The following is a 12,704-nucleotide window of genomic DNA, read 5'->3' on the forward strand; positions in this document are numbered from 1 at the left end:
TAACATCTGTGCCAATCTTCCTCTATTTTATGTGGAATGCTGCCACGGTGTGGCTTGATGAGTGGTGCCAGGTCTGTGCCTGGGATCCAAACCTGTGAACCCTGGGCAGTTGAAGCAGAGTGCACTAGCTTAACCATTACGCCACCAGGCCAGCCCCTCCAATCTGTCTTTATGTGTTTGTTTTGTTGTTGTTGTTATCTTTTTTTTATGAGTGAGATCATATGGTAGTTGACTTTCTCCCTCTGACTTATTTTGCTTAGCATAATACCCTCAAGGTCCATCCATGTTGTCACAAATGGCAAGATTTCATCCTTTTTAATGGCTGAGTAGTATTCCGTTGTGTGTATACACCACATCTTCTTTATTCATGTGTCTCTTGATGGGCACCTAAGTTGGCAAGTCTTGGCTATTGTGAATAATGCTGCAGTGAACATAGGGGTGCATATATCTTTACCCATTCTTGTTTTAATGTTCTTTGGATAAATACCTAGCAGTGGAATAGCTGGATCGTATGGTAGTTCTATTTTTAATTTTTTGAGGAATCTCCATATTGTTTTCCGTAGTGGCTGCACCAGTTTGCACTCCCACCAGCAGTGTATGAGAGTTCCCTTTTCTCCACATCCTCTCCAACACTTATTATGTCCTGTCTTCTTAATTATAGTTATTCTGATGGGAGTGACGTGATATCGCATTGCAGTTTTGATTTGCGTTTCCCTGATAATTAGTGATGTTGAACATCTTTTCATGTGCCTATTGCCCATCTGTATATCTTCATTGGAGAAATGTCTGTTCATATCTTTTTCTGTGTTTTGGCTGTTTTGAGTAGTGCTGCTATGAATATTTGTGTACAAGTTGTTCTGTTTTTTTTTTTTTGTTTTTTTTTGGTGAGGAAGATTGGCCCTGAGCTAACAACTGATGCCAATCTTCCTCTTTTTGCTTAAGGAAGATTGGCCCTGAACTAACATCTGTGCCAGTCCTCCTCTATTTTGTGTGTGGGTTGCCACCAAAGCATGGCTTGATGATTTGTGTAGGTCTGTGCCCGGGATCTGAACCCGTGAACCCTGGGTGGCTGAAGTGGAGCATGCAAACTTAGCCACTATACCACTAGGCTGGCCCCTGTATGCAAGTTTTTATGTGGACATATGTTTTCATTTGTCATGGTAGGCCACTTAAATTTAGTGAAATTATCCATATGGTTGAATTCACATCTATTCTCTTGCTATTTGTTTTTAATTTGTCCTATCTGTTCTTTGTTCCCTTTTGAGTTGAGTGTATTTAGTATTTCATTTATCTCCACATTCACTTATTAGTTATGCATCTTTTTTTAAGTAATTGCCTTAAGGTTTATAATATGCATCTTTAACTTACCACAGTCTGCCTTCAAATAGTATACTACTACTTCATGTATAACCTAGGACTCTTAATTCAGTACACTCCCATGCTCTTCCATTCGTCCTCATCATTAAAAAGAGTTCTACCTTGTTGGGTTGTTATGAGTATGAAATGAGTTAATGCACATAAAATACTTTGAACATAGCTCATGCTTTTATTTATATTGGGAATAATAGAAGAAAACTTCATGTAAAGTTCTTGAATCTGCACATTGCAGATTCCTCTTACAGCCTGCTTCAGCTACCCACTTCTGTGATCAAACTCGAAGACTGTTGGTTCTCGATTTTGACTGAACGATACAGTTAACTGGGCAGTTTAAAAAATGTTGATGGGGGGCTGGTCTGGTGGTGCAGTAGTTGAGTTCGCATGTTCCACTTTGGTGGCCTGTGGTTTGCCTGGTCGGATCCTGGCTGTGGACCTATGTACCACTGGTCAAGCCATGCTTTGGCAGGTGTCCCACATATAAAGTAGAGGAAGATCGGCACGGATGTTAGCTCAGGGCCAGTCTTCCTCCGCAAAAAGAAGAGGATTGGTGGCAGATGTTAGCTCAGGGCTAATCTTCCTCAAAAAAAAATATTGATGGTAGTGTGCCATCCTCAGAAATTCTTATTTTATTGGTCTGGTTAAAAAAAAAAAAGTGTTCCAGCTGCCTCCAATGTGTAGTCAGAGCAGAGAACCATTACCCCAGGCTTTATCACTGTGATCTATAACTTAAAATATTTCAAACATGTAACTCTGACTTCCGTCTCTTCTTTTGCTAGCTCGTGTGCTCTAGTAGCCTGTTTTGACGTTTCTTGGATTCCTTCGAGACCTCCAGGCCATTAGCCACACGGCTTTTTCACTGTCCATCATCCCCTCATATAGTAATTTCTTTCCTTACCCAATTTCATTGATTGATTGAATAAAAATTTTAATGCCTACTAGTGCTCTATACTATTTGGTGGGGTCAAGTTATCAACTCTCTTGTTCCTGTCATCCCTCACTGTAATTCAGGGCAAAGCTCCAGCCCTGGTTAAACTCAGTTCTTTGCTGACTCTGCTTCCTTGACCCTGAGCAGCTGAGTGTGACTAGAGAAAACCAACAGCAGTGCTGACTAGTCTCACTTTAAATTTAGGGCCATAGATCTCACTTGTGCCCTTCGCCTCACCTAGTCGTTTTCCTCTTTCACTTTCGTTAGTAAGAAGACTATTTAATCTCTTTTCCTTCCTTACTCTTAGCTAAATATATGTGTGCCTACCCCGCCCTCTGTGCGGTGGCCTCTGGCCTGTTTAAGGACTTTGCTTCTGCAGTTATCCTTTCTCTCCCCTGTATCATTTTTCTTGCTGAATCATTTTTCATTTTTATTTTTTTTCATTTTTATTTTTTTCTTATTTTTTTTTTGAGGAAGACTGGCCCTGAGCTAACATCTGTGCCCATCTTCCTCTACTTTATACATGGGACGCCTACCACAGCATGGCTTTTGCCAAACCGTGCCACATCCGCACCCGGAATCTGAACCGGGGAACCCCAGACCACTGAAGCAGAACGTGCGCACTTATCTGCTGTGGCACCAGGCCGGCCCCTGAATCATTTTTATAGGCATATGAATGTGCTGTAACATCTCAGTTCTCTCTTTCTCCCTCCCACACATCCGTTTCTTTCTCATTTTTAGCAAAATTTGTCAAGAAGAATTGCTCAGATGCAGTGTTTCTACTTTCTTTGCGTTTGTTCTCCAGCTCACTCCAGACTGGCTCTTCACTGCCACCAACTAAAACCACTGTTGTCAACATTTTCAATTGTAAAGTTACTCTATCTCTTGTCGACATTCAACACAGTTGATTGATCAGTTCCTATTTTTTTAAAAACTTCACTTGGTTTTCTGGATGCCATTCCATCCCGATTCTTTTCTGATTTACAGCAGTTGCTTGTCAGTCTTGTTTTCTAGCTTCTCTTTCTTTTCCTCTAAAGGTTGGAGTGCCCTAGGCTTAGGCCTTATACCTTTTCTTTATCAGTATTTGTCACTTTTTAGGGTATCTTATCTAACTCCATGGTTGTAAGTATCATTAATTTGCTCTTGAATCCAGACTTGATATCTTTTTAAACTCCACACTATATTGGACTGCCTTCTCCACTTGAATGTTTTAGTCGGCATCTCAAATTTGTCCAAAACAGAATTTTTAGTTTATTTCCTCAAATCCTTTCCTCAGACTTTACCATCTTAGTCTATGGCACCACCGTTCACCATCTTCACTTAGGCCACAAACTGGACATCATTCTTACTTTCTCTTTTTCTCTCATTCTTCCAATTCATCAGCAGCAGTTTTTTCTTTAACTGTATCCCAAATCTTGCTGTTTCTTGTCACTCCCACTCCTTTGCCCTAATATAAGCGGTTATTCTCTCTTCTGGACTGTTGCAGTTGCCTCCTGAGTGCTCCCCCTGCTTCCGCTCTTTTCTCCCTCTGGTCTGTTTGTAGCAGCTAGTGTGATTTTTTTTAAGGATATAAATAATAACACATCACTCTCATGTAGAGGCCACTAGTAGCTTCCCATCACACTTAGAATAAAACCCAAAGACCTTACCTTAGCCTAAAAGGTCCTATATGATTTCCCCCGTTGCTGACCTTATCTCCCAGTACTCTCCTAAGCTCCGGAGCCATGGCCTTGCTGTTCCTCGAAGATCAAGTTATTTGCTTGCCTTAAGACTTTTATTTTTTATTTTCTTCTACTTGGAATGTTCTTTTCTATCATTGTATGATTCACTCCTTTATATTGCTTAGACCTCTGTTCAGATCTTATTTCCTTACTTCTTCCAAGAAGTCTTCACTGATTGCACTATAAAAACAAGCCCTTCCATTATCACTTTCTTTCCCTCTATCTTGCTTTATTTTTTATCATAGCACTTATACTTTCTGAAATTATTTATTTAAAAGTTTGTACTTGTTTACTGATTACTCCCCAACTGTAACGTAAGTTCCATAAAGATGGGGCATTTGGTATTTTCATTACTTTAATTCTCAGCATTTAGAACAATGTCTGAGACTCACTCATAGGTTATTAATATACGAGCAATGATTGTTTAGCAAACGTAAGAACTCCTTCCCGTTAGCCACAAAACTGTAAAATACTTAGAAATAATCCAAACAAACAGTGGGCAAGACCTGGGTGAAGAAAATCATGAAACTTTACTTAAAGGCTTTTTTTAAAAAGGACATGGATAAAATGGAGAGCCATACTATGCCCCTCACTGCAGAACTTAATATTGTTAAGATGCCCATTCTCCTTAAGTAATGTGTGTTTTAGAGGAGTTCCAAACGAAGATCTCAATCCCTCCCACCCCTGAAACTTGGATGATAAACTTGAGTGAATAAGCCTGGAAAGTCTTAAAAAAGGATGAAGAAGGAGTTCTTCTACCAAATCAAAAAACATAAAGAACTTTATAATTAATTATGGGTGATACTAGCTTGGAAGTTAGCTAATGAACAAAATAGAAGTTATATATGAATATATATGAAATATTTTAGCAGATTTTACTCTCTACTTTTTTAACTTTATAGTGAGTGTAGCTAAAATTGGGAATAATCATATTAGCAATTTTGCTTTCCTGCCTACTTCTCGAGCTGAAACCAGTGTTATTCCACTCATTATTTTCTTACCTTTCCCACTTTCTTCCATTTTTCTCTATACTTTTGTTGAAATCTCAAAGGGTGAGAACTGCTTTTTAAAAAAACTTTTTATTTTGAAAAAATATTCAAACCTTGAGAAAAGTTCTAAGAATATTGTAATGAGCTCCCATTATATCCTTCACTTAGATTTACCAGTTATTAACATTTTGCCGGGTTATTGCTTGCTCTGTTTATGCATATTGTTGCATTTTTTTTAGAAATCAGTTGAGAATAAGTTCATCATATATTTGCTAAAATCAAGGACATTCTCCTACACAACAATACAGTGATCACATTAGGAAAATTAGCTTCGTTACAGATTTATCTAACATATAGTTTACAGTGAAATTTTTACGATACTATACCTTATAGCGGTTTTTTGTTCTTCTGTTCCCAGATGCATTCTAGAATCACTCATTGTATTTAGTTGTCATTTATTTGGTAGATTTTCCACATAGACAGTCATGCGTGCAAACAGGGACAGCTTTATTTCTTCCATCCCTTTCTTTCTTTTTCTACCTTTATTGTATTCTTCCTTCTGCCTTTTTGAGGGTTTATTTTGCTATCCTTTTTTTTAAAATTTATTTTTCTTCTTCTCCCCAAGGCCTCCCCTCCCCCCCGACCAGTACATAGTTGTGTATTTTAGTTGTGGGTCCTTCTGGCTGTGCTCTGTGGGATGTCGCCTCAGCATGGCCTGATGAGCAGTGCCATGTCTGCACCCAGGATCCGAACTGGCGAAACCTTGGACCTCTGAAGTGGAGTGTGCAAACTTAACTACTCCACCGTGGGGCCCGCCCCTATTTTGCTCTTCTTTTTCTAGTTTCTTAAGGTTGAAGTTTAGATTGTTAATTTGAGAGCTTGCTTTTTTCCCTAGTAAGTACTTAATGCTGTATATTTCGCTGTAAGCACTGCTTTAACAGCATCTCACAAATTTTGATATGTCTTTTTGTTCAGTTCAAAATATTTTATAATTTCTTTAAACTTCCTCTTGAACCATGAGTTATTTAGAAGTGAGTTTAATTTCTAAGTGTTTGGAGATTTGCCTGTTATCTTTCTGTTGTCACTCATTTTGGTGCTCAGATTTTTTTTTTTTAAAGATTTTATTTTTCCTTTTTCTCCCCAAAGCCTTCCGGGACATAGTTGTATATTTTTAATTGTGGGTCCTTCTAGTTGTACTATCTGGGATGCTGCCTCAGTATGGCCTGATGAGTGGTGAGTGGTGCCATGTCTGTGCCCTGGATCTGAACTGGTGAAACGCTGAGCTGCTGAAACAGAGTGCCTGAACTTAACCACTTGGCCACAGGGCCCGTCCCCTGGTGCTCAGATTTTAATCTCCTTTAATTTGAAACAGTACCTTGGACTTTACCCCCCTTTCATTATATTGATTTTCTTTCTTTCTTTCTTTTTTTTTTTAGAATTTGACCCTTTAGTTTGAGTTTGTCTGCCTAATTCCTCATGATTAGATTAAGGCTGTTCATTTTTGTCAGAAATACTACATAGCTAATGTGGTGTCCTTCTTAGTGCATATCAGAAGGCACATAATATCAGTTTGACCAATTATTAGGATAACTTTGATTACTTGGTTAAAGTGATGGCCATAAGCTTTCTCTGATGATACATTTTATTCCTTTGTAAATTATTAGTATCTCTGGAGAAAGACTTTGAGATTGTATAAATGTCCTATTTCCAACAGCCTGTACCCAGTGATTTTAGCATCCATTGATAATTCTTGCTTGAATCTGAATACTATAATGATTGTAAAATGGTTTTTGATCATTCCTTCTGTGTTTATTAGTTGGCATTCTATTGTGAAGAGCCTTCCTTTCCTTCTCTTCCCTTCATTCCTTTGTTTTATAATATCAGTATGTACTCAAGGCTTAAAAAACAAAAATCAGTGTGTTGTAATCCATTACTGTTATTCATTTTGATGCTGCAGTTGTTCCCAGTTTGGCCAGTGGGAGACCCTCCAAACCAGTTCCTGTGTCCTTTTGAAAAGACCTCCATTAGTCTTTGAGCAGTGCTTTTTTTTTTACCTTGCATAGGATGTTCTAGGTGTATCTTGTGCTTTTCTTGTGCAGCCTTGGAACTGGTCATTTCTCCAAGGAATGGTGGGGAATGGTTTTAAGAAACAAAGATTTAGGTGCTGAGTATTTCGTTGGTGGTAGAATGACACTGCGTCTGGATTTTCTTTTTAGCAAATGGAAGGAGGAAATACACATACACACATTTTTAATAGCTTTATTGAGATATAACTCGTATACCACACAATTCACCCATTTAAAGTATACAATTCATTGACTTTTAGTGTAGTCACAGACTGCTCAACCATCACCAAAATCAATGATAGAACATTTTTATCACCCCAAAAGGATACCCCATACCCTTTAGCAGTCACTCCCCATTTCCCCCCAGCCCTAGGCAGCCACCAATCTACTTTCTCTTTTTACATAGATTTGCCTATTCTGGACATTTCATGTAAATGGAGCCATACTATATGTGGTCTTTTGTGACTGACTTCTTCCACTTAGCATAATGTTTTGAGGGTTATTTATGTTGTAGCATATATCAGTACTTAATTTGTTTTTGTTGCTGAATGATAGTCCATTGTATGGATGTACTACATTTTATTTATTTCTTCATCAGCTAATGGGTATTTGAGCTCTTTCCATTTTTTGTCTATTATCAATAATGTTGATACGCATGTATTTAAATTTTTTATTTTATTTTCTTTTGAGGAAGATTAGCTCTGAGCTAACATCTGCAGCCAGTCCTCTTTTTTTGCTGAGGAAGACTGGCCCTGAGCTAACGTCCATGCCCATCTTCCTCTATATGTGGGACGTCTACCACAGCATGACTTGCCAAGTGGTGCCATGTCTGCACCCGGGATTCGAACCACCGAACCCCGGTCCACCAAAGCGGAACATGCACACTTAACCACTGCACCACTGGGCCGGCCCCTAAATTTTTTATTTTTGAATTATTTTAGCTTTATACAAAAGTTGAAAAAAATAGTACAGAGAGTTCCTGTACTCCTCTTCGGCTGACATTTTACATTACCATAGTACGTTTGTTAAAGCTTAGACATCAACATTGTTACATTGCTATTAACTAAGATGCAGATTTTATTTTAATTTTACTAGTTTTTACATTAATGTGCTTTTCCTGTTCTGTGATCCAGTTCAGGATGCCACATTGCATTTAGTAGAATGTATTTTAAAATTGTGAGTTCATACTGATACCCCTAATTTCATTCTAATACACAGATTCTTTTTTTTTTTTTCCCTGAGGAAGATTAGCTCTGAGCTAACATCTGCTGCCAATCCTCCTCTTTTTACTGAGGAATACTGGCCCTGAGCTAACATCCGTGCCCGTCTTCCTCTACTTTACATGTGGGACACCTACCATAGCATAGCTTGCCAAGTGGTGCCATGTCTGCACCTGGGATCGGAACCAGTGAACCCCAGGCCGCCAAAGTGGAACGTGCGCATCTAACCGCTGTGCCACCAGGCTGGCCCCAATACACAGATTCTTACTTGGTTTCTCCTATCCCATATTTATATCTCCCTTTTCTCTTAGCAAGAACTCTGGCTTCCAACAATTGTTCAATCATAGAGTACATACAGACTAATTTCAGAATTTCTACAACAATGCCGCTACAAAAAACAGGCCTTCTAAGTAAAGGTCAAGATTTCTTTTCACTTCTTCATATTAAAGTGAATCGTTCAGAAGTTACCTGGATTAGTTCTTTTTTCATTCCCTTCTATATGGTTATAGTATCAATTTTATATATAGTTAGGTTCATTGGTTCACATGTAAAGTTAGGTATTTAACCAGGTAAAGTTAGGTATTTAACCAGGTCAATTTTTTTTTTAATGGAATTTAGGAATTGTTCTTTTCTAGACTTTTAACCTTTAGAGTGAGTATACCCTGCTTATGTGTTTTGTTTGAACTTACTAGTGTTTAAGAATTTTGAATTAGTAGCCAAGGTTTTAAAACTTGGAAATTTACATAAAAGTCCTGATTTCTGGCTTCTGTGAAAACGGCAAAAAGGAGGTTCTGGTTTTGCCAAGTCCGTTTGGCAACAGTTGGATGGATCTGACTAATAGTGGCTGCCTGCATTCTGTAGTTCCCACGACTCTTATGTCCTGCCTGAGCCCTTTAGGCATTTGTGTGTGCAACCCTTCTTTACAAAACTTTCAGCGGCAGGTGCAACAGTAGAGAATTACATTGCTTTGTGTTCTGAAAAAGGGAATTTTATCTGAAATAGCTTAGTTTTTCAATTTTGTAGTTTCGTAACCCAGCCAGTGTAACTGGTGTTGCTAATGCTTTCTAAATGGAATCACCAAGGCCCTATTTTAAATTGCTTAAATGTAGCAAATAACTTTGATAGAACTGTACTTTCTTTGTGGTTTAAACAAAGTTCATCATTCATTCTGCGTGGTTTGGGACACCAAGGAACACACAGATATTTTTGAAGCTTTAAGGAAATCTTTTTGTTACAGTGACAGGAATTGTATTAACTACATTTGGTCTTGTAAGTTGAAGTTAATAACGTTTTGTTGGTGTTAACAGTATTTATTTATTAAAATGTATGCCATTCTAAACAGTAAAGTGAAATGAAGTTGATTCTGAAAGATTAGCTTAGCTGTAGTTGGGAAATGAAATTTAATTATTAAACTAACTTAGTTTTTACCAGTATTTTAATTCTTTTCAAAAGCTTTTGTTAATACAGACTATTTTTTTTACCAGATATAAAGAAGTTCATTTCATAATGCTAAAGGGGTTAAAAGGACATAATAGTTCTAAATGTTTATGCCCTTAGTAACAGAGCTTCAAAATACGTGAAGCAAAAACTGATAGAACTGAAGGGAGAAATAGACAAATCTACAGTTATAGCCAGAGATTTCAGTACCACTCTTTTACTAATGAATAGAACAAGTGGACAGAAAATCAGCAAGGTATAAGTAGATTTGAACAACACTATTAACCTACTTGACCTCATTGACATTTGTAGAGCTCTCAGTCTAACAACAACAGAACACACATTCTGCTAAAGTATACATGGTATATTTATCAAGATAGACCATATTCTTAGCCATAAAAGTAGTCTCATGAAGTGTAAAAAAATTCAAGTCATACACAGTATATTCTCTAACCACAATGTAATTAAGTTAGAAATCAATAACCAGAAGATTGTTGGAAAATTCCCAAGTACAAAATTTGGAAACTGAAAAACATACTTTTCAGTAGCCCATTGGTCAAAGAAAATACTTTAAGAAAAGGAAATTAACAAATGTTTTGAACCGAATGAAAAGAAAACACAACGTACTTGAATTTGTGGGATGCCACTAAAATGTTACTTGGGTGTGGGGGGATTTATAGCACTACCTACAATAGAAAAGAAGAAAGATCTCAAATCAATGACCTCAGCTTCCACCTTAAGAAACTAGAAAAAGGAGAGCAAATTAAATTCTATATAGACAGGAAAAGAAATAAAGGTCAAAGTAGAAGTCAATGAAACAGAAAAGCAATAGAGAAAAATCAGTGAAACCAAAAGCTAGTTCTTAGAGAACATGAATAAAATTGGTAAACTAGTGACAAGACACAAATTACTAATGTCAGGAATGAGAGAGAGAGGTGACATCACTACATAGTCTATAGATATTAAAAGGATAATAACGGAATATTATAAACAACTTTATGCAATAAATTGACAACTTAGATGAAATGGACCAGTTCCTTTAAAGACACTGCTATATCCTTCATGTTTGTGTCCCCCCCACATTCTTATGTTGAAAGTAATCCCTAATGTGATGGTATTTGGAGGTGGGGTTTTAAAGGGAGGTGCTTCAGTTATGAGGGTGAAACCCTCGCGAATGAGATGAGTGCCTTTCTAAAAGAGACCTTCTCGCTCCCCTCCATTATGTGAAGTTACAGCAAAAAGAGTCTTCTGTGAACTAGGAAGCCGGTCCTCACCAGATACTGAATCTGCCAGTGCCTTGATCTTGGACTTCCCAACTTCCAGAGCTGTGAGAAATAAATTTCCACTGTTTCTAAGCCACCCAATCTATCGTATTCTGGTATAGCAGCCTGAATGAACTAAGGCAGTCACAAACTATGAAAGTTTACCAAGAAGTAGGTAACCTGATAGCTCTATATATGTTAAAGGAATTGAAATTATAGTTAAAAACCTACCCACAAAGAAAACTCCAGATGCGGATGATTTCACAGGTGAATTCTGTCAAATGTTTAAGGAAGAAATAATGCCAGTTCTATACAAACTCTTCCAGAAAATTGGAGAGGAAGAAATTCTTCCCAGTTCGTTCTGTGAGAATGGCTTTACCTTGATACCAAAACCAGATAGACATTTCAGGAAAAGAAAACTACAGGCTAATATCCCTCATTAACATATATAAAATTTCAAAGAAAATTTTAGCAAATAGAATCCAATAATATATAAAAAGGATAATATATCATCATCAAGTGGGGTTTATCTCAGGAATGCATGGTTGGTTAATAACTTTAAAATTAATCAATGTAATTCATTATGATAAAGATTGGAAAAAGTATGTGATCTGAGGAGATGCACAAAACACATATGATAAAATCCAACATCTATTCCCAATAAAAGTCTCAGGAATAGAAAGGAACTTCCTTAATTTGATAAAGAGCAGCTATGAAAAACCTACAAGTAACATCATATTTACTGGTAAAAGACTGAATGGTTTCTCCGTAAGATTAGGAACAAAACAGAGATGTCCACCGTCAACACTTCTCTCTCCTCTTTTTTTTGATCAAAGAAATGTGTATTAAAACAGCTACCTTAGACCAGTTTTACTCTACCGCAATAAACATCAATACAATTATATCACCCATTGGACCATACATACATTACTGTTGCCATGGCAGATTGGTATATTCTTTTCAAAAGGCAAAAGGTAACATATAACAGTTACATGTTATACAGTTATGCAGGCGTTTATAAATTCTAATCTAGAAAACTAACTCCGGGAATTTATTCTATAACTTAATAGAAGCTCAAAAGCTTAATGTGGAGAGATGCTTATTGATGCATTTTCTCTCTCTCTTTTTTATTGTGGTAGAATGTAGATGGCATACTGTTTATCATATTCACCATTTGTAAGTATACAATTCATTCTCCCCTCTCCCAGCCCCTGGTAACCTCTATTCTATTTTGTGTCTCTCTGAATTGGCCCATTTTTGGTACCTCATATACGTGGAATCAGAATATTTGTCTTTCTATGTCTGGCTTATTTCACTTGGCCTAATGTTTTCAAAGTTTATCCGTGTTGTAGCATTTGTCAAAATTTAATTCCTTTTTATGGCTGAATAATATTTCATTGTGTGGATATACCACATTTTGATTATCCATTCATCTGCTGGTGGACACTTGGGTTGTTTCTACCTTTTGGCTTTTGTGAATAATGCTGCTGTGACTAATAATGCTGAGCATATTTTCATGTGCTTATGGGTCATTTGTATGTCTTCTTTGGTTACCATTTCTCTTGAACATTGTAGTGGGTGTTCTGGCTGGTGCAATAAAAAAAAAAGAAAGAAAGAAAAGGCATCTACATTGGAAAGAAAGAAGTAAAATTGTCTATATATACAGACACATTATTATCTATGTAGAAAATTTGATGGAACCTACAG

General features: G+C 37.1%; 1 protein-coding gene across 4 annotated transcripts in view; it reads left to right on the top strand.

Moving 5' to 3' along the window:
* DENND4C (DENN domain containing 4C) overlaps positions 1–12,704 on the top strand; it is a 113,561-nt gene that overhangs the window by 13,466 nt on the left and 87,391 nt on the right. The gene's annotated exons all lie outside the window — the stretch shown is intronic.

Source organism: Equus przewalskii, chromosome 22 (genome assembly GCF_037783145.1).
Source record: "Equus przewalskii isolate Varuska chromosome 22, EquPr2, whole genome shotgun sequence".
Lineage (NCBI taxonomy): Eukaryota > Metazoa > Chordata > Mammalia > Perissodactyla > Equidae > Equus > Equus przewalskii.